The sequence below is a fragment of the Ictalurus furcatus genome, chromosome 10, assembly GCF_023375685.1.
Source record: "Ictalurus furcatus strain D&B chromosome 10, Billie_1.0, whole genome shotgun sequence".
Taxonomy (NCBI): domain Eukaryota; kingdom Metazoa; phylum Chordata; class Actinopteri; order Siluriformes; family Ictaluridae; genus Ictalurus; species Ictalurus furcatus.
In genome coordinates, this window is record NC_071264.1 from 14,513,486 (window position 1) to 14,535,640 (window position 22,155).

A 22,155-nucleotide genomic window follows, 5' to 3' on the forward strand; every position below is an offset into this window, starting at 1 on the left:
TGAGACTGCATGAAGAAATTATTTTAGGGTATATAGTTTTTTGTCACTGTCAACAGGTGACGTTAATGAAATGTAACTAGCTGTTATTATTAAACAAACAATTTAAGTTAGTGCATTATTCTAGTTCAGGGTTTCCCAAACTAGCGGTCAAGACTCCATTCGTGGTTGTTTGACTTACTCTGATTTTATAATCTTTTGTTTTATTCATTTATTTTACAAATTAATGTTAGAAATATCAAAGATGAATTTTGTGTTAATATGTTAATATGTCACATTCAGAGAAGCCACATTTAAACTAATAGTGTACATATTACTTTAGTCTGTTTCACTAACCTGACAGTTCAGCAAAAAATAGATCTTCCTCCGCTAAACAAACTAGTGTCTCAAATTGCATACTTATGTACCATTCTAGACTGTTATTGGGTACTAATACTAAACAGGTTTCCTATTACAGTTAGTGTTTGAATTTAAAACCCTCTCATGTAGCCTTAAAAACTTCTGAAAGATTGTTTCACCTACCAGCCTTCTGGATATTCTAGATTCGTAAATGCTTTTGAATGTAAGGTCAGAGTTTTCAATATGAGGCGCAGCCCATGACAACAGTCACAATGAGCCTAAAATCCTTGACAGTTTTACAGTTTGACTTGGAAATCTGATGGACTGGGATGTATTGGCTATGATGTGCAATCTAGTTAATGTTGTTTTTAAACCTTCTGAATGTGTATAAGATACACAGCTAGTGTGTAAACAGTGTGGCTCGCGCTGCATATTGAATTGTTCTTGAATATTTAATATTCAAGATTTAGCACTATTTCTAGGTTCCTATTTAAATGTAAGCAAATTTGTGTAATTGACCACGTTAAGTGCTTTGAACAAAGGGTTGGATTTTCTAATCTCTTCTATTGAAGCATGTGTTCAGACGCCATGCCAGTGGATTTGATCTAAAATGGATCATAAGATTTTGCACAAACTTATAGTCCATATCAGCTTGAGTACACACTGTCATTAAATCAAAAAGGGGACAAACCAAATACTAAGAAACTCTGAAATAGATATCATTTGTAATGAAAATTGTTGTATTAAATTAGAAAAGAATGCAGAAATAGATTTTCCCTGGTGGTCTCAGACTTTTGGATCCCACTGTATACACAGTATATACTATATACAGTATACATATACATATATATATATATATATATATATATATATATATATATATATATATATATATACACACACATACACACACACACACACATACAGGTGCATCTAAAAAAAAGTAGAATATCGCAGAAAACATTTTTACTGTAGTTTAATTCAAAAAGTGGAACTTTCATATATTCTAGATTCATTACACATAAAATGAAATATTTCAAGCCTTTTGTTTTAATCTTGATGATTACGGCTTACAGCTCAAAATATTAGAATAAAGAATTTGTAATACAGAAATGTCGACCTGAGAAGAGCTCTAATCAGATAATTAACTCAAAACACCTGCAAAGTTTCCTGAGCCTTTAATCTCTCAGTCTGGTTCAGTACACACAACCACAATCATGGGGAAGATGAAAGTAAATGTTGCATTTTATTTGGAAATCAAGGTCCCAGAGTCTGGAGGAAGAGTGGAGAGACACAGAATCCAAGTTGCTTGAAGTCCAGTGTGAAGGTTCCACAGTCAGTGAAGATTTGGGTTGCCATGCTACCATCTGCTTTCAAACTTTTCCATGATATTCAAATGTTTTGAGATGCACCTGTGTGTGTGTGTGTGTGTGTGTGTGTGTGTGTGTGTGTGTGTGTGTGTATATATATATATATATATATATATATATATATATATATATATATATATATATATATAAGAACCTCTGAGAACTCATGCATGCAGTTTACAAGAAACTAGAAGCAAGAAATTGTCATATAAATATTTTTAGACCAAAGGTCATATAAACGGCATCAGTTATTGTCCCATTTTCCAGCAGGTGAACAAAACTGTGAGTTAATGATCTCACAGTCTTTCGAGTTGCCAACACACCTGAGAAGGGGACTGAGAGCCTCTGTAGTGGAACTGCACTATTAGAGAAACTGAGCACAACACCTAGCTCTGAAATGAGCTAACACAGGGGCAGGCATGAAGGAGCAGGAGGCTAGACTAGTCTCTGTAACTGTTTATTTAGCCAAAGATAGTAATATGGTAAAATGGGTAGTAATGAAGTACATATATACTAAATGTACTGTATAATTTGTATATGTATATATGTAAAGGTATAATTGCTATAGATTACAGTGGGTTATGTGATTGCAATTTTCAAATAATCCATCAATCAGTTATTCATAATTATCGTGTATTAATCTGTATTATGCTGTATGTCAGTGAGTTAGTCTATTCATTCTGATAAATATACTTTATTTATTACAATATAGGAAAACTGTAACTATTTAGGGTGAGACAATGGTGCAGATGGTAGCGTTGTACCCTCATAGTTCCAGGGCCCCTGGTTATAGTCAAATGATGCACATATTATTTGATTTTACTGATGTAACTTAGAATTTTAACCTCACAGAGTTCACTAAACATATTAAATATATTGAAGATCGCATGTAATATATATTTACATAAACTCAGCCCACTCCTTTTGTTTTGTCTTGTCTATCCATTGTCCATTGCTTTGTATTCCATTGCTTAGGAGCCCCAGCTGCAGCTTTGTGCCTGTGGGGGTGTTATAGAAAATAGAGCATCAAACACAAGCATGATCAAAGCACTGGTGTGTAGGAGTTCATCTTCCCCCTGTTTCTCTCTATATAAGGGTAGAGCTGCCAAGGGCAGCATTTCTAATCAAAGCTGTGGCTTTATACTGGAGCAGCTCTCTAGCAGTTCCCACTGTAAATACTAAGAAATTTGGAAGAACATCAAAGATCTTATTTATATCACATAAAGGTATGGGTTGAAATAAGATTTCAAAACTTTTTTTAATCATTGGACTGTACTCTAAATTACTATTATTATTATTATTATTATTATTATTATTTTAAAAAATAGTGTTAAAAGTAAATTTTAAATGAGTCAACAGGAATTTTGTGCACAGAAATCATATAAGTAGGGTTTCCAGTTCTGGGTAACCAAACCTAACAACACAAAATACACAAACACGAAATGTTTACCTTTAAAACTCCTCAATAACAGTGTAACAAATATGAAGCTATTTGTATAAATAACTGGATTCCTCAAATCTAAGAAAACCCTTTAAAAAGTCGAAGTTTTATTGCATCTCTATCAGCTGATTTGCACCTGTTTGCCTGTAATATAGCACCAGCTGCGAACATTTTCCAGTCCAGCTGGGATGTAAATTCACATTGTGTTTTTCTAGAGCATTGCTGATGTTATGTTTATGAGAAAGAGAGATGTAATTTGTTTCCCAAGAGACTAGAGAGAACTAAAGGGCCACGGTTTGTTGCTTATTTCTTTTCATCAGAAAACTACCGTTTAAAGTTTTATCCAAAAAGACACACGGATAGTTTGTGCTGTTGCCTGGTGGGTTGTTCGCTCTATATGCATTTTCATCCAATACTTTGCTTATGTGTAGTTACATATAGAGATGTATACTATATGTACTGTATATGTGCGCTACATTTTCTTCCATTCGGAGTGTCTTATTAAAAAATCACATGCAGATTTTATTGGCTATGGTACAGGTACTGTATCAAAGTAAACTATAGTCTTCTGACTGACAGGAGTAACTTAGTCTGGTTGGCTCTATGATGATAGATATATATATTCTTGTGGTCTGTATCCATGACCAAGATCCCATGGGACCCAACGGTTTTTACTTTCATGTGGTCAGGAGCGGGTAGTGAGATATGAAGCTTGCAGGACAAATAAAGGACATGTTTATTAACGGTTAGTCGTGCCGCTTTACACGAAGCATCACTTAAGTTGGCTTAAATTACTAATTTGTTTATATTTTGGAAAATAGAACTAACTAAGTTTATTATAAAATATTGTATTTGGGTACAAACAAATGATATTAATTGCAGGAGTAGGGGGCAAGATCAGCATTCCTTCGGGAGCAGACAAAAAACCCCAGTCCTGTGCACACTGCTAGTCTTTTCTGCAAATGAACCAGGCTTTAGTTAAGTCTGAAAGAGTCTGAGATCCAATGCAATTGTAGTGTGTGGGTAATTAATATGGACAAGTATTTAAACACATTTCCCTGTACTTAGAAATAAAAAACTTGGCAGTTGTTGAGGCAACCAATAATCATTTATATGAAACACATTTTTGTACAATATTTTCTTGAGTCAGAGATCTTTGTGAAAGTAAGTGTGTAAAAATGTTACACATTTTTTTCTCGAATTTGACATTTTACATTTTCTTCTGCTTGTGCATGAATAATACAAAACCTTCAGGAAAGTAATGGGAATATCTTGTTCTCGTATTACTCCGGTGTTGGAAAGTTGGATAACACTACATAAGAGTAGTTTTGGTAAGTCTTTCTTGTCCTTAAATCTCAAGAAAGTCTAATAGTTGTAGTTTTGAGTTTGTACTATATAGTCATGTATTTTAAAAGAATTCACCTACCATCTTCAGGCTTCATTTATAAAGTGACATTGTGTAAATAGATTTCCTGATCTTTTATTTTCAGTACAAGAAACAGATGTGAAAAACAGAGGTTGATTGATATAAATCTCACTGGAATATTCCTGTAATGGTCTACAATTCACTCTCGAGGGCACCACTGCTCTTGCCACCCACCTGTGCTTTCACCACAAAGACAATGAATTCACATTCACACACAACCGCATTTTTACTGAGTGAAACCTATACACAAGCCTGTCACTGTGTACTCATGAAAGGTATTAAATTACAACAACTTGTATGTGGAAATGAAGGAAGAGGATTACTTTGAGTTTGACTCAATTAAGTAAAATACTAAAGCATGAGTGCCATGTTAATATTGTAATAAGTTTCATATACACCTTTGAAAATTGCATAAATTGCATAAAATTAAGCATGTAAAAAAATAACATTGAAAAGGAGAAAAAGTAAAAATGTTAACATTTTACCATTTTGAAGCTTAAGGTGCATCCATCCAACCATGCATCCATTTTCTGCTCCGTTTATCCTACACAGGGTCATGGGGGAGTCAGGACCCGGGATGGGACAACCTGGACAGTGTGCCAACTCATCAGAGGACATAATCTCACACACATTCACATAGCCATTCACACACTATGGGCAATTTGGAAATGCCAATCAGTCAACGCATGTGTTTGGACTGGGGGAGGAAACCAGAGTACTTGAAGGAAATCCCGAAGCATGGAGAGAACATGCAAACTCCACATACACAGGGCGGAGGCGGGACTTAAAAACCCAACCCCAGAGGTGCAAAGCAAACCATGCCCAGGTGCATCCAATCAATTTTTAATTATTTTCCAAAAATGAAAAAATTTAATTTAAAAAAATCATGAAATCCACAATATCTCATCAAAGCATATTGTGACATCATTTATCACAATATTTGTATTATATTGTTATATCAACCTCCCTTACTGTGGCACTGATGATCCTAATACATGAGAGTAGACAGAGAAAAGAGCACTAATCGAATATGCTCATCTATTCTATTCACAGCGGAGAAGGTTTGGACATCTGCAATGATTTATCACCGTTAATGATTTAGAAGGGCACTGAAGCCCAAAACACACAAACAAACAGACCTACACACACTCTTGCAAACACACCCAGATCTCTCTCCTCTCTGAAGTCTCTGAAGGGCTTCAGTCAGGACTCAGGGGAAAGATTAGCTTATCAACTCTCCACAGTGCAGTTCCTGCCTAATCGATAGCTTGCCATCATGCCTGGACATGCCTAGACAGAGCAAGGACTTTGGATAACCTGTTGACCCAGCTAAAATCCAAAGCCAAACAAAACTAAAGCACTGACACCTGACAAGATCTGACCATAAAGTCAGAGGGACTGCAGAAGGAGGAGGGTGAGTCGCTCTCAGTGTTCCTCTTGTGTGCTAATAAGTAATGGTCTCCAGTTAATGCTGCTTTTCTTTTTATATGTTGTGGGAGGTACAGTAAGCATGGAGATAGTGAAAATGTGGTTATCGTAATGATATCCCCACGAGAAGCCTAAGGGTTTCTTCCGAGTTCTCCCATTTCTTCCCATCTCCCAGAAATATGCATGTGCATTAATTGGCTACAGTAAACAGTTTATAGGTGTGGATATGTGTGGATGTGGCATCCCATCCTGGGTGTTTCCTGAAGATGAATGAATGAATCCAGTGAGCAATCCAAAATTATCTTCATGGAAAGAAGAAACAATTTTAGCCTTGCATCATGGATCTTTTCTTGGAGGCAAAGTATCTTCGATCCAGCCAGACTGAACCTGTATTGGAACTTCAGGCGACATTATTGAATAGAAATCAAGGTTAGTGTACACATAAATTGGTTCTTCTGTCGCAAATTGGGGAGTGACATCCCATCTAGGGTTTATCCCTGCAGTTAATGAACAAATGAATGTTGCAATTTAGCGTCTAAGCCTAATCCTAGGTGGCATCAACAAAAATGGACCACTGTGATGCTTTCAAACTGTAATTCACCAATACAGACTAATTTACCATGAAGCCTAGAACATTCAGCAAGTAGATGAAAAAGGAGGTCTACAGGGCACCAGATATCACATTCTGCATAGAGAGCATAAAGATTAACACAATCATGTCTTTGTAATAGAAAATAACTGTCCATTTTGAAACGGTAATTAAGGTGAATATAATTTTCCCCTACCTTAGATAGTGACACGGCAAGCGTCTCCCTTGGTTTCTGGAACAGGCTTATGGCTCCCCAAATATTCATCAGTAAAATAGGCATGTTGATCCATAAGGAAGGAAAGATCTCAGAGCCATATTTACATGCAATTAAGGTCTTCCTAATTGCACAGACATGTGGAACAGGAGCCCCTTGCAGGGTGCACAGGGAAGATATTTCTTGGAAGCTTGTACTAATGCATACGGTATTAAAATCATATTTTACTGACTAACATAAATCTTTTGCTGACCATCATTCTTTTATAGTACTTGCCAGTAAGTAATGTCTCTGCCAACAACTTCCTCAACTAAATGACACTTTACATATTAAGTGTTTCAACTCACACAAAATGATGCCCACCTGTTGAACATTCAATAGATCAATGTCAGATACACAGAGAAATGCATTATTCCTTCCCTTTAGCACATCCAGATGGAATACAATTCACCAACTTCAGCTCCCCCTGGAGGAAGGTTTGGATGGAAGTGATCGGCATCGCCATCAGATCAAAGTTTCCATCTTATACCCTGACAATTATGCTGGCCCACTTTTGTACATATACATTTACATTTATTCATTTAGCAGACGCTTTTATCAAAAGCGACTTACAAATGAGAAAATACAAGCAAAGAATCGCTTGTATTTCGAATTCAGAAACATCTTATCTTCTGGGATTTCAGACACAACAGTCCCTAGAGTTTACACAGGATGGTGCAGAAAAATACTTCAGTGAGCGGCAGTTCTGCGGGGTGGAAACACCTTGTTGATGAGAGAGGTCAGAGCAGAATGCCCAGACTGGTTCGAGCTGTCAGGAAGGCTACGGTAACTTTAATAACCACTCTTTACAAACCTGGTGAGTAGAAAAGCATCTCAGATCACACATGTCGAATCTTAAGCTGAATCGGCTACATTAGGTTCCACTCCTGTCAGCCAAGGACAGGAATCTACAGTGAACAAAAACAAAATTGAACACATGATCTTCTTCTTTATAGTTGGAAAGTAAGTGTTTAGGAATATAAAATTAGCTCTTTTCTGCTAAGACAATAAGAAATTATTGTAGACGATTTAAACATCTATGACAAGATTTTTTATTTAAAAATAATATAGTGTGCCTAAGACCTTTGCACAACACTGTAGGAAATACTAAATCTGAATTCATGGTTCTACTGATGAAGGCGTTGCTCAGTGTAGTTATACTTGGCTTTCAGAGCTTGTTGTAGTTCTGAGTTGAATTAAATGTTTGCTTTGTCATTGAGAAAATAGTAAATTCTCTCCACAATGACTGCAATGATACAATGAGTTAATACAATACCTAATTCCATCCATCCATCTTCTATCCTTTTCAGGGTCACAGGGAACCTGGAGCCTATCTCAGGGAGCATCGGGCACAAGGTGGGGTACACCCTGGACAGGGTGCCAATCCATCGCAGGGCGCAATCACATACACACTCACACACCCATTCTTACACTACAGACATGCCAATCAGCCTACCATGCATGTCTTTGGACTGGGGGAGGAAACCAGAGTACCCGGAGGAAACCCCCGCAGCACGGGGAGAACATGCAAACTCTGCACACACAGAGGGCCACGGTGGGAATCGAACCCCCAACCCTGGAGGTGTGAGGCAAACGTGCTAACCAGTGCTAACCACTAAGCCACCGTGCGCCCCAATAACTAATTCTTTGTTTTAAAAATATTTGAAAAGATATTAAGTTTGGGTTTTTGCAAAGATATTTAAGGGCATGTGTTGATTTGCTTTTAAAGCACAGCTAACAAACGATCAACACACTTTAGACCTTCAGACACCTTCATGTGCTAGAGTCCTGGAGACAAATAATAGGTGAAGAACAAGGAGGATGATATGTAAGGCTGTGTCATATCACAGCAAACCAGTGACTACATTTCCCATCATGCACTGTGGCCTACAAACATGGCCGCCATGGACTGCAATTCCCAGGACACTCATTCATTCTAATCACACACACCTGCATCCAATCTCATACACACACCACAGTTTAAAAGGACTTTAGAGGCAAGTATTGAGTTTTACCTCTTTGCCAAGTATTGAGTGTTATCACCATACCAAGGGTTTGTACCCCGTTCCTCGTTTTGATTCATGTTCTTTGATCTTGTTTCTGGTTTCTCATTCTCGATTCTTGCCTTGCCTAGTTTATGCCTGCTTGCTGATCGCCTGACCCATTGCCTGTTTTTGACCATGCTATTGTCTCATTATTTGGATTTGTCTGCCTGCCTCTCTTCATTAAAAGCTCTTATCTGCACTTGCATCCATCCTAACCTCCATTACATGGAATACGTGCCAGGCTGGAGCTGAAAAAGAGTTCTGATAAAATATTTATTCACTTCATGTATATAAATCTTTTCCTTCATATATAGAAAATGGTAGAAAAAGTAAGCTGCAATGTAAGAAGCAAGAATGGTGTGATGTTGCAACAGATTTATGTCCCTGTAAACAATTTCATGGTTGGATTGCTAGAGCAGATCTTATAAACTGTCTGTATGCGGGCATCTGATGGAGGGCCTTAACTGATACATGATAGAACAGGGAAGAGCCACAGTGCCTGGCTGTAAATGCAGAGATAGTGCTGCATTCTTTCTTTCATTCTGTTCAAGATATGCTGCGGTAATCCTCAGGAGAGATTAGTTTAGCTCACCTACCTAACAGGTAAGATAGGGACTATTGATTCCTCCATCTTAGCAAAGGATTAATGCTTAGTTATGTGCTACAACAGATGACTTTTTGAGCACCCCAAAAAGTCATTTATATGGGAATTGCCATCTGTTATCTGAACAACACACTGTTTCCGATTGCAGTGATAAAACTAGCAGAATGGTGCAATCATTTACCATTTTTCATTTACTTTTCTCCAATGAAGGTGAATTGGCATGTCTACGGTTCTCACCCTCTGACTGTGACTCATTCGTCTGAAATGCCACTTTCAGTGAGAGCTTTTCACTGATCCTCCTCTGCTTTTCTGAATATATACACAATAAAAGTAAATGTGTGTGAATGACCATGCCTTGTTACTAAATAAAATTTTCTAAATTTTCCATCTCATTGATTTGTGTCTATATAAATTACAGACAAATATAAAGGAAACACAAAAAAACCTGACCTGGCCTGTGGGTGAGATATTCTTAGAAGTGAAAAGAATCAAGCTGTTAGCTATTAGATAGAAAACTCATACAATAAAATAAAGGATCCTTTGGTGGACTGTAGCATGTAACAAGGTGGATCAAGAAGAACATGCCTACCAAAACAGCTAATCCAGTCACCAGAATAACTACAGGCCTGTAGATTCAATACAACACTGATACATTTAACAGAGACCTCAGCATTTAATGAAGGCTGAAACAGAGTTTCTAATAGGTGTTTCTTTTTTTTTATTGTTACTTTTGTCCAGTTTTGCATATGCATTGTGCTTCTCTAAGGTAATAGCAAAGGGTGAATTAACAGTTATTTTAATCTAAAAACGCTTTTCATCCTAATTTATGTAAATATAGTCTTCTATAGACCTGACTAGGGGTGGATGGTAGCCTATATGGTGATGTACTGTGATAAAAAAAAATCTGAACTAATTATACTGTAAACATCATAGATAGGTTCATAGGCGGGTTTGATTACCGCCTCCACCCCGTGCTTCAGGAGAATCCTCCAGGTGCTCTGGTTTCTTCTCCCAATCCAAAGACATGCACTGTAGGCTGATTGGAATCTCTAAATTGTCTGTAGTGCATCAGTGTGTGCGATTGTGCCCTGCAGTGGGTTGGCACCCCGTCCATGGTGTCCCCCGCCTTGTGCCTCGAGTCCCCTGTGATAGGCTCCAGGCTCCCCGCGCCCCTGCGTAGGATAAGCGGTACAGAAAATAGAGGGATATACATCAGAGATATTGTTAATAACATCCAAAACATCATTCCCCTGAAATATGTTTTAAAAATATGAGAAAACTGTAGTCCAGCAGTTCATTCCAGCAATCATTCATCTTCAGTAATCGCTTTATCATGGCCAGGGTTGTGGTGGATTCTGCGCCTATCCTGGGAATACACCCTAGACAGGATGCTAGTCCAGCACAGTTGTCCCAGTGTGTCCTTAACCAAATAAGTACAGTATGCTCTGCCAAATCATGGTTATTTTAGATTTACTAAGATGTAATTGAGAATCTTTGGGGTCTTTAGGGGTCAAAGGTCACACCGATGGCTTTGCTGCTTATATGAAAGTCATGAATAAAGACATTTATGCACGTTATCAATAGCAACAATGAACAAATGATTATTTATTCAACTAAGCATATATTTTATTATTTTATAAGTAAATAATTTAATTGGGTTTTTTTGATAGCACATTTTCCATTATCATTATGCAATTCAGTCAAACATACAGTGCGTTGGTTTCAGATAGCAGTTAAGCATTTTAGATTAGGTTTTTTTGTTTGTTTTGTTTGTCAAAAAGTCATCTGGGGGTATTCCAGAAAGCAGGTTATGCGACCTACCTGGGTAAGTTTACTCAGAGTAAACGGATAGGTTTTTGCTTCCAAAAATGGAGTTAACTTTCAGGGTATCTAAGTAGCCATAGCACTTTCCTCTCTGAACACGACGTGCTCTGGAGTAGGTTATGTTCCAGTGTTCGTTTGTTTTGGAGAGCTGACGGAGCATGGCATGCCCGTTTGAAGAATGTCAGTGCAAATTACTAATGATGTTTGATCTAGCAAAAAAAACAATACCTGACACTGATTACACAGGTAGATGTTGGCCTGCTAATGTATGGCATTACTGACTGTAACACCTCCTCTGGTGCCTATAGGATTACTACTCTTCCTTAGGGCGGCTGTGGCTCAGGTGGTAGAGCGGGTTGTCCACTAATCGTAGGGTTGGTGGTTCGATTCCTGGCCCACATGACTCCACATGCCGAAGTGTCCTTGGGCAAGACACTGAACTCCAAGTTGCTCCCGATGGCAAGTTAGCACCTTGCATGGCAGCTCTGCTACCATTGGTGCATGTGTGTGTGTGTGTGTGTGAGAATGGATGAATGAGACACAGTGTAAAACGCTTTGGATAAAAGCGCTATATAAGTGCACCATTTACCTTCAGCCTTGCCAACATGCCTAACACAACCAAAACCATGCAACAATAATCACTTACAGCTTTGGCAGGATGTGCTGTTGCATGAGGGTCAATTAATACAACCAGTAAGATGCTCAATATACATTCTCAAACAAATACAACTAATATACAAAAGACATAAGGAACATCTAGTAGGGGCGTCACAATTAAGATTACAGTACACACCATATGCAGTAAAATAAAATAAGCATCCATAATACATAAGTGAAGCATTGCCAGTGAAGAGTTATTTCAAAATGCCTTTTGCAAATGGTGGCAGTGTTCATGGTCATCTTGAGCGGTTATGGATAAATCATAAATACCTGGGGGTCATAAATACTAACATGCTACACCTACATTTTACCAAGCCACTTATATCAAAATGCGGCTCGCTTTTTCTCACCCAGGGTTCCCATGGTGACTCCTGAAATCGGTGATTCACTGACACAAGTCTTTATATTTTCACCGTGCACGCGCGTGAACTCAGAGTTATCAATAGGTTAATTGAATCCTCACAGGTGTTCTGGAACCGGAGAACCCCAAGTAAGCAATGTTTGGGTTAATCAACCAAGAGTTCAGGGTTTATGTGACGGTAAATTAACCTTGCATTCTGGAATACCTCCTGGTCTATTTTTTTCGCTTTCCCCCCCTAGAATAGCTTGGGGTGTGATTTTTGTCAGTAACGATGGAGGAGGATAAATGCGCGTTCACGACGCCCTCTAGTGGCAGACAGTTATAACAACGCCGAATAATAACGAAGTCACTACAAACTGTCCAACGTTCCTGTCCTGAGCTCAGAGTAGAGCTACTACTGGCTCAATAAAACATTTTACTCTTATATTGCTCCATTCTGCTGCTGTGAAATGCTATGTGCTATATTAAAACCAATTAATCAAACCCCACACCAAAAGGGTAATCTTCTCTTAATCAGCATGATCACAGCACAAACAAATTAAGTGATTGAGAAGAAGATGATTTGAAGCTCCACATGTGAAGAAAGTTCTGGGAATTTTGTCATTTAGAAAACGTTGTAATGGATCACAAATATTAGAGCTCGCCCTGGATGTAAAGGACTCCCAGGAATGTCAAGGAAAATAAGAAAAACTATACGTCCTCCAGCACCTTCTCTGTGTTTATTCAATGCATTAACTATGTCAAAAAACTAAATTATGTCCAGAATATACAAAGCCACAAAATTACAGCTGTGCACTTAGTCTAAATCACATTTCCTCATCAAAATTTAGAAAGAAAGAATAATAGTTTACTGCTTTATTAAGGAAAACATACATAAGCTCACTGTATGTGGATATCCAATGATGTATGAATGAAGTATGCATAAAACTGAAACAAAATTAATTTCACCAGTCAAGGGGGCTTTTAATGAAGCTGTATAATTTGATTTTGTCATCCAAATTAGCAAAGTTTGGTTTGGTGCAGAAAGTATTAAATTCTCTTTTGCAAATAGATGAAATGTCTTCTATGATGATAAGATTACAAAAATGTGTAAGCATTTTACGATACTGTTCAATAACAATATAACACCTAAGCTATTAATATTAACTACTAATGAATACTGGATAAATACTCAGTAAATAGCACGTTTTCAGAAGTCACATCAACTTCTTGTGTGAATTTTACACATGTAGCCTATATTTAGACACTTCACGTGTAGTGCATGTGTTTTATTCCACCTGTAATTGTGCTAGTTTAAACGTACGCCATGCAGTTTTATTTTTCACATGCGATCAAAATATTAAGCACATGATCTTATAACTTGAACTCACATGGGCAATATCAGGGTATAACATGCTGAAATGGGCCTTCAACCCTTTTTCAAATGTGAGTTCAGGTTACTCGCGTGTGAAAAACATACAATGATTTATGATTTTTGTAACTTAAAATGTTATTGTTGTCGAGTTTTAATAGGTCTAGTTAAAAGTATCTGTAGCTTATTAGATACCAAATGCGTAAAAATGGCTATAATCCCACTGGTTACAAGAGAAGTGTAACAATTTAGTTTTGTTTTATTCAGTGCTTTGAGAAACAGTGTGCCGTTATTCCTGTAGATGGCGCCATACACACATTTTCTTTTTCTTTTTTTCTTTTTTTTTTTGTCGTTTTTTACCCCTTTTTATGAGCGTTGGCCATTTCTGTTGACTTTATGGTTTGAAGATAAAATGTTTATTTTTACAACTTTGAAAAAATAAACTAAAGTTGCGTTTTGTCTCGACTTTACTCTTATTCTCTTTTTCAGATAGAAACTTTCTTTTTATGTCGGTTGTCAAACACTCTCTTTTCTAAACCAGTATTCCGACCATTACTTCAAGGTCGTCGTACTCCCAAACAGATAGCTGAATGGACGGTTGAATGTTTAGGGTCCGTATTGACCAATCGTAACTCAGGAGGCGGGACTTCTGAGTGGTGACACATGAGTGAGGAAAGAAACAGGGCCGTTCAGCTGAGTCGCGAGCAACGGCGGAAGTGTCTAGAAATGGCCGAGTCTTCGCTAACTTAACTGAGAATAACTATAGTACTATTTACTCTAAACAAAAAAAGGAATTAATTTTATGTCTGGCTGGTCATAACTGAGAATTTTGGGAAAGTGTTACAACCTAAAGGTAAGTTAACAAGGCTACTTGTAACTGACAAACAGCCTGACGACTTTTTTCTTCAAATACACAGACGAACTGTTAACAGTGTAACACTTCGAGTTCATACTGTTACAGAATAACTGGCAAACTTGACATTATTATTATTATTATTATTATTATTATTATTATTATTATTATTATTATTATGACCGGTTTTATCCAGCTCATTTTTTTAAAAAAGTCCTTTTAGCTTTTAAATTCAAGCACGTATTTGCGGTTATTAAAATGACTGACTGTGTAGTGTCCTAACTTTTTAATATATAACATTTAGGCAATGAAAAGCAGCTGAGTGACTAACTGTCCATATTTCTCAAAACAAAACTGTTTAGAAAACTTTAAAAGGCAACAGCATCAGATGTAATACTGTAATTACCGATAATATAGATATCCTCTTTTTTACTGTTAATATAGATATCCTCTTCTTACTGATAACATAGATATCCTCTTTTTACTCATAATATAGATAACCTCTTTTGTGTGTATCCTACAATATAGTCAGTTTCAGTCTGACTGTGGATCCAGTCTGAAGTGTGTCGAAATAGAAAGCAAGGGAGGTGTGTGTGTGTGTGTGTGTGTTTATGTGTGTTTGTGTGTGTTTGTGTGTGTGTGTGTTTGTGTGTGTGTGTGTGTGTGTGTGTGTGTGTGTGTCACTTCTTTGGGATGTGCTGTAGGACGTTGGAAACCTGCATGTCATCAGGTTGCCCCAAAACAAACTCCTCTCATTCACACTTTTCTTCTACCAGCCTATTCTTAGGAACAAGGCTGTATTCTACAGAAGAGGTTACACTACCCAGTACACGTCAGGAGAACTGCTGTAGGGATCCAGAGCTTACAGAGATGTTTCCTGTTATTATGTAACTTCGTTCTGACAGCATTCCTCGGGTAATTTGTGGAAAAACCAACCAAGAAGCTGTCAGCCGGTGCATAATACATCAGTTTAGTTTCATTCCAGTTAGATATAAGATTTTTTTTTTTCTTACTTGTCTCCTGCTGGATTACACAGTTTGGTCGATATGTGCATAGGCAATTCCAAAAAATGTCAACCCGATCACCAAAAATAAATAAATAAAATAAGACAGAAAAACATATTCGCTATTTAGGAAGAAAATAAAGTTAAACGTCATTGAGTTCCTAACATTTAAATTCAGAAATCTGAATTCATTTGCTTTGAGTTAACTAGTTTAGTTGAAGTGTTCAGAGAATCACATATTAAAATTCACATTTTAAATCAAGAGTCTATATAGATATTCAGGACTCAGTCCAGCTCTCACATTCACTCAGTCAAATTCAGTTTGCAAAATTCACTTTGAAACATCACACCAAAAATGTCACTTCCATAATGCTATATTTTACTCAGTAACCTAGGCCTACATTCAAAAACAACTAATACCTTTTAATTTTTTCTTTGACTTGACTTAGTGGTCGTATTCATTTTATTACATCAAGTAGACATACCGTATAGGTGCCCTTTAATTAGTATTCAGTTTCTGACTGTAGCTCAAGTGGTTCTGTGTATGTTTTTCTTTTGCACATCCTTACAGCAAAGTTGACGTGTTTAACCTTGTCCATGTTCAGAATCTGCACAGTTCATCTGTTCTAATCACTCAATTGACATGGAAAAGTCTTCAGGACAGAGGCCTTTGCTGTTTCTAGATACCAAGCTAAGGTGCATTTTTATTTATTTATTTTTTGCCTGGTTAGGGAGTGACTGTTTATAGCTCTTATTATGTAATTGATAACTTGCTTTGCAGGCGTTATACAACATAAAAAGTATGACGTGTTGTTCTTTAATAAATAAAAAATATTTAGTAATATAGTGTGGCAATCAATTTCAGGGTTTGCGTCGGGTTACCATACAGTGCTCCAGCGTTTTTTATTTACTCATGGCATCACACCGCATATGTTGTGTTTTATTCCTTGCACAATATATAAAACTGATACCTTATTTATGCTAAAATTATGCAGGCACTGAGACACTTTGCAAGTCAGCAAGTTGAAATTCCATGCCCATGACATCCACAACCAGTCCATGTATTTATTTATCAGACTGTCATTGAAAACGATTTAATCGAATTCATACAGCCGAGCAGCTGCCACTCCAGATTTATATTCTTCACTAATGTAATTACATGCATTTGCTATTAGTTTCAACATAGTTACTGGTATGACTATAGTCACTAGATAATTATGCAATATCACGCAAGCAATAATGCAGTTGTGCTGAATATGTGATGCAGTAGGTAATCACAGCCGTGTCGATATTCAGAATACCCACATGATTGCAAGATCATTTATACAACCGTTCTATAAACAAGAAATGAATATCTTCCTTTTCATCTTCATCTGACGAGCGATCATATTTTATATCAAAAGTTATATTCCTGAAAATATAATTTGCCATGTCTGCTGACGATGTCGCTGACACTACTGTAGTAACCATTTCGAACTAGGAAGTGGAATTCTATGTGGCGAACACAGATGAGTGGAGTGATACACGATAATAAATATAAGCGCTCTTGGAATGCCGCATGACCATAACGCATAATCAAATTAGTGAACCAGAACTAACTCTGTATAACATTATTTAAGATGAATGACTGAATAATAAGCTCAGACTTTAAAGGGTTAAGGGCCTTGTCCATGGAGGATTAAATGAAACATTAAATGGCAGGATGGAAGATAATATATTATTTATTTTTTTCCACTATGCCACACCATTATTCACAAATCCAAACCTAAATAACAAATTAAAAATAACATGATAAAATAGGGCTTTTGAGCTCAGAGCTCCGTGTGTTATAGGAAAGGAGCGATTCCCCACGCCCTACTGTTCATCCATTTCTTTATTAGTGTTCAAGTCTGTAGTTGTGGCTTGAACAGTAATGTGAGGCTCTCTCTCTCTCTGAGGAATGCTGGTGATTCATTAAACCGCACAATATTCGGTGGCTCAATCCCTTTGTGTTGTTTATACTTCAGAGCATTTGATTTTATTCTCTTATAGATTTAATTTCAGCAGTTATTTGTGGTGGCTGGTTATTTACAGAAGCCAAAAATGCATTATTGCAATTGCAAAATTGATTAATTCCTTATAGAGCTAAGGGTGTGACTCGGGTCACAAAAGAAACAGCCTTTCATAAAATATGAGTAGTATTCTTTACACCACTTCTGCATATCAGATATTATGATGTGCTGGCTTGGAATGAGATTGATTAGCTTTTGATTTGTTAAACTGAAAGTAGATCAGTTCTCAGTCATCACCATCACAATTGCAGACTATTACATACATTACTTTCCTGTCAGAGGGTTTTTGTTTGTTTTGTTTTGTTTTTTTTGCATTGGTGGAGATGACATTGTTAAAGAGCAATGTGAAACAGAATGAACAGATTAATTTCTGTCTAATTTTTTTTTAAAAATGAACAACTAACATGAACATTGCATTCTATTGCATATGACCTCAGCCCCTCCTTTACTGACCTTTTGATGAAAGCCTGTGATATCAATGTGCTGTGGCTGTCCTAAAAGGAAGTCAGAAATGTTGTCATGTATTTCTAAAGAAAAGAGTGACGTAATTATTTAGTAATATGTTGTAGTTATCATAGAGGAAATGATGTGGTCTGTACTCAGATACATCAACGTTTCAGTTCAGGTGTTTAAGCAAACAATGTGGTGAGATTTTGTTCAGTTGCATTTTAATTAGGTTAGAACACCAACCCCACCCATATTAACAGCAGCCCTACCTAAACATAACCCTAACTTTCTTATTTTCCATACACCTTGAGTACAATGTCAAACTTGAATGTTTATTGTTTTAAGTGAGAAGTCGCTACTGCATTTATTTCTGAATTTTCATTCAGTGGTTTGGTTAATATATTATTATGAACATATATTGCCACCGTCAGGTTCATTAATCCAGTGAGATTTTAACTCCTGAACTCTGACTACATTTACATGGACAACAGTAATCTAATTATTGACCTTATTCTGAATAAGACAATATTGTGATTAAGGTGTTTACATGAGTCGCTTTTAGAATACTCCTTTCATGTTCCCGTGTTACATGTTATAGAACATAGATCGATTAACGGCACACGTCATTACGTCCCCACGCCACGCTGTCCGAAGTTCCCTCCAGAATTTCATGTATCAACATACATTTCGTCTTCATTATGGTACCCTATACAGTTTGGGGGTTTAATTTTTTTAATTACGAAAGCCTCAAGTGCAGTTAATTATTTGTCATGCTATATGTGCAAATAGACGTTCAGACAAAGCCATGGGCTGCGTCCGAAACCGCATACTTACCTACTATATAGTAGCTGAAATACATGCATGTCGCCTACTATACAGTAGGTAAGTTCGCGGTTTCGAATGCAGCCGTGATCTCTTGTTTACCGTCAAAAGGTTGAGCACTACCGTGTGTGTACGTGTCCTGTCACAAAATGCGGTGAAAACTCCCACATGATGTTAACAACTCAGGACATGTATCTCATCTGCACTTTATTAGGAACACCAGTACACCTAGTCGTTCATGCAGTTGTCTAATCATGTGGCAGTATTACAATGCATAATATCATGCAGATACGGGCCAGCAGCTTCAGGTGATGTTCACATCAACCATCAGGGAAAAAATGTGATCTCAGTGATTTTGACTGTAGCATGGTTGTTGGTGTCAGACGGGCCTGTTTGAGTATTTGTATAACTGCTGATCTCCTGGGATTTTCAAGCACAACATTCTCTAGTGTTTACTCAGAATGGTGCAATACAGAAAAAACATCCAGTGTGCGGCAGTTCTGCGGATGGAAACGCCTTTTGATGAGAGAAGTTAACAGAGAATGGCCATACTAGTTCGAGCTGACAGAAAGGCTACAGTAACTCAGACAACCACTCTGTACAGGTGTGGTGAGCAGAAAAGCATCTCAGAATGCACAACACAAACCTTGAGGTGAAGCATAAGAAGAAGTCGGGTTCCACTTCTGTAAGTGAAGAACAGAAAGCTGAGGCTGCAGTGGGCACAGGTTCACCAAAATTGGAGATTGAAGACTGGAAAACGTAGCCTGGTCTGATGAATCTTGATTTCTGCTGAGGCACACAGATAGTAGGGTCAGAATTTGGTACCAACAGCATGAATCCAACCTGCCTTGTCAACAGTCCAGACTGGTGGAGGTGATGTAATGGTGTGCAGAATGTTTTCTTGGCACACTTTGGCAAGAAACACTTGAAAATCTCAAAGGAATGTTTCCAAGGTCTTGTGGAATCCATGCCATGAAGAATTGAGGCTGTTTTGAGAGCAAAGAGGAGGCCCTACCTAGTATTAGTACAGTGTTCCTAAAACGTGCTGAGTGAGTGTATAGTCATCTCTGTGGATGAAGTAAAAGGTTATAGATCTGACACCTCGGCACTGCAATCACTGTAAAACCGAATCAACGAACAGAGCACACGCTGCGTAGTGCTGGAAGAGTCAGCTAATGTCACAGCTCATACATTCACACCAGAGGCTTGCTGTTTCTAGCAGAAGAAATAGATGATTTCTTCAGTTATTATCTTTGCAGCCAGCATTTAGTTCTGTGCTTAAAAGATAATTTTGAATTTCAGTTAAAGGTCCTTCTTTAAAATCATTAACAGAAATGATCTAATGATCATAGTGAGTCAGTTAATCTTTTATGAGGGAACAAGAAACAGCATGCATGTATTTACAGTATATGAAGAGATATTTATTTCTGTCTTTATGCTCACAGTTAAAGCTAAAGAACTAAAGCCTCAGAGTCAGTGGAGCTTTACTCCACCCCCAGTTTTCCCATGACCTGCTCACATTGTTTCGTTTAGTTGTTCACCGCTTCCAGAACTGACCAGCTTATAATTTCACTTTAAACATCGTAGGACCAGGTCCTTCAAGTGTTTCGGATAAGATCGACAGTATAAGCTTTAGTTTGACAAATTTTTAACTCATTAGCTAGCCCAAAAGGCAAGTTAAAGCTTCAATGTGCTTGCCCAGTCTCATGTTCTTCTTTCCCAGAACTGGCTTATCCTATTAACTGGTTACAAAGCAGCTACTAATGTAATTTAATTCTAAGCATGACAAACTTATTATACACATTAAAAGAAACTATAGAGAAAAAGTACTTGAAGCATTGGGATTGGCGAATTTATGTAGCCGAAGACATTATCTTGTCCTGATAATATCTCAGGTAATGAAGCCTTGTGTTTACTCATACGACAATAAGGCAGAACGTCTTTGACTAACATTTCAGCTATGAGCTGTGGTGTTCTCTTGTCACGCATGGTTATTTGACCTCATTTGGCTAGCTTCTAAATTTTCATTTACTGAAGTGTTTAAATACAAGGCGATAAAGCGTCATCTGTCCATCACTTTTTAGTCAATATACAGTGCTGCGAAAAAGTATTTGCCTCCATCCTGATTTCTTCGGTTGTGCTGGATATATAACACAATAGTTTTAGATCTTCAAATGAAATACAACAAAGGCAACCTGAGTAAACACACAATACAGTTTTTATTTAATTTTTTTATTGAAGCAAAAAAAGTTATCTAACACCTTTCACCAATGTGATAACTGGAGATCAGTCTTTCACTTACTTCTAGGACTAGGATTTACTCCTATTCTTTGGATCATTGTCTTGCTGCATAATCCAGTTACACTTGAGTTATGTTGAGTTTATCTTGAGTTTCAGCTTATGTAGTGGAGACCGGACATTCTCCTTTAGGATTTTCTGGTAGAGAGCAGAATTCATGTTTCCCTCAATTATTACAAGTTGCCCAGGCCTTGAAGCAGTGAAGCATCCCCACACCATCACACTTCCTCCACCACGCTTGAGCGTAGGTATGATGTTCTTTTTGTGGTGTTTGGTTTACACCAGATGTAACGGGACTCCTGTCTTCCAAACATTTCCAGTTGCGACTCATCAATCCACAGAACATTCTCCCAAAAAGTTTGATGATCACGGTGTATTTTGGCAAAATTCAGACAAACCTTAATGTTCTTCTGGGTTAGCAGTGGTTTTCACCTCGACACTCTAGTGTCCATGGATGTCATTTTTGCCCAGTGTCTTTCTGATAGTGGAGCCATGAACAGTGACCTTTATTGATGCAAGAGAGGCCTGTAGATCCTTTGATGTTGTCCTTGGCTATTGTGTGACTTCCTGGATGAGTAGTTGGTGTGCGCTTGGAGGAATTTTGGAAGGTCGGCCACTTCTGGCAAGGTTCACTACTGTGCCGAGCTTTTCCATTTGGAGATCATGGTTCTCACTGTGTTTCTTTGGAGTCCCAGAGCCTTTGAAATAGCTTTGGAACCCTTCCCAGACTGCTGTATTTCAATCTCCTTCTTCCTCATCATTTTTTAAATTTCTTTCAACTTTGGCATAGTGTGTTACTGGGTAAGACCTTTTAACCAACTTCATGCTGCTGGAAAAGTTCTATTTAAGTGTTGATTTGATTGAACAAGGTTTGCAGTAATCAGGCCTGGTTGTGCCTAGTCCAGCTGAACCCCATTATGAATGTAGTTTCATAGATTTGGGGAATTAGTAACTATGGGGGCAAATACATTTTCACACAGGCCCAGTTGGTAT

The 22,155-nt window shown here is 37.5% G+C and overlaps 1 protein-coding gene and 1 long non-coding RNA gene across 3 annotated transcripts in view; both read left to right on the forward strand.

Moving 5' to 3' along the window:
- Nucleotides 1–5,737: 5,737 nt before the first annotated feature.
- On the forward strand, nt 5,738–9,085 carry LOC128613777 (uncharacterized). Its single transcript, XR_008386939.1, has 3 exons — nt 5,738–6,430; nt 7,488–7,660; nt 8,154–9,085. It is a non-coding gene; the product is annotated as an uncharacterized LOC128613777 (long non-coding RNA).
- Nucleotides 9,086–13,948: 4,863 nt separating this feature from the next.
- Nucleotides 13,949–22,155, forward strand: part of si:ch73-63e15.2 (protein strawberry notch homolog 2) — a 68,723-nt gene continuing 60,516 nt past the window's right edge. Inside the window, exon 1 of one of the 2 annotated variants that reach the window (XM_053634864.1) lies at nt 13,949–14,541. The gene's annotated coding sequence lies outside the window, so the exon portion shown is untranslated. Of the gene's footprint in view, nt 14,542–16,196; nt 16,241–22,155 lie in introns of those variants that run through there. The other variant, XM_053634865.1, reaches the window with a different exon arrangement.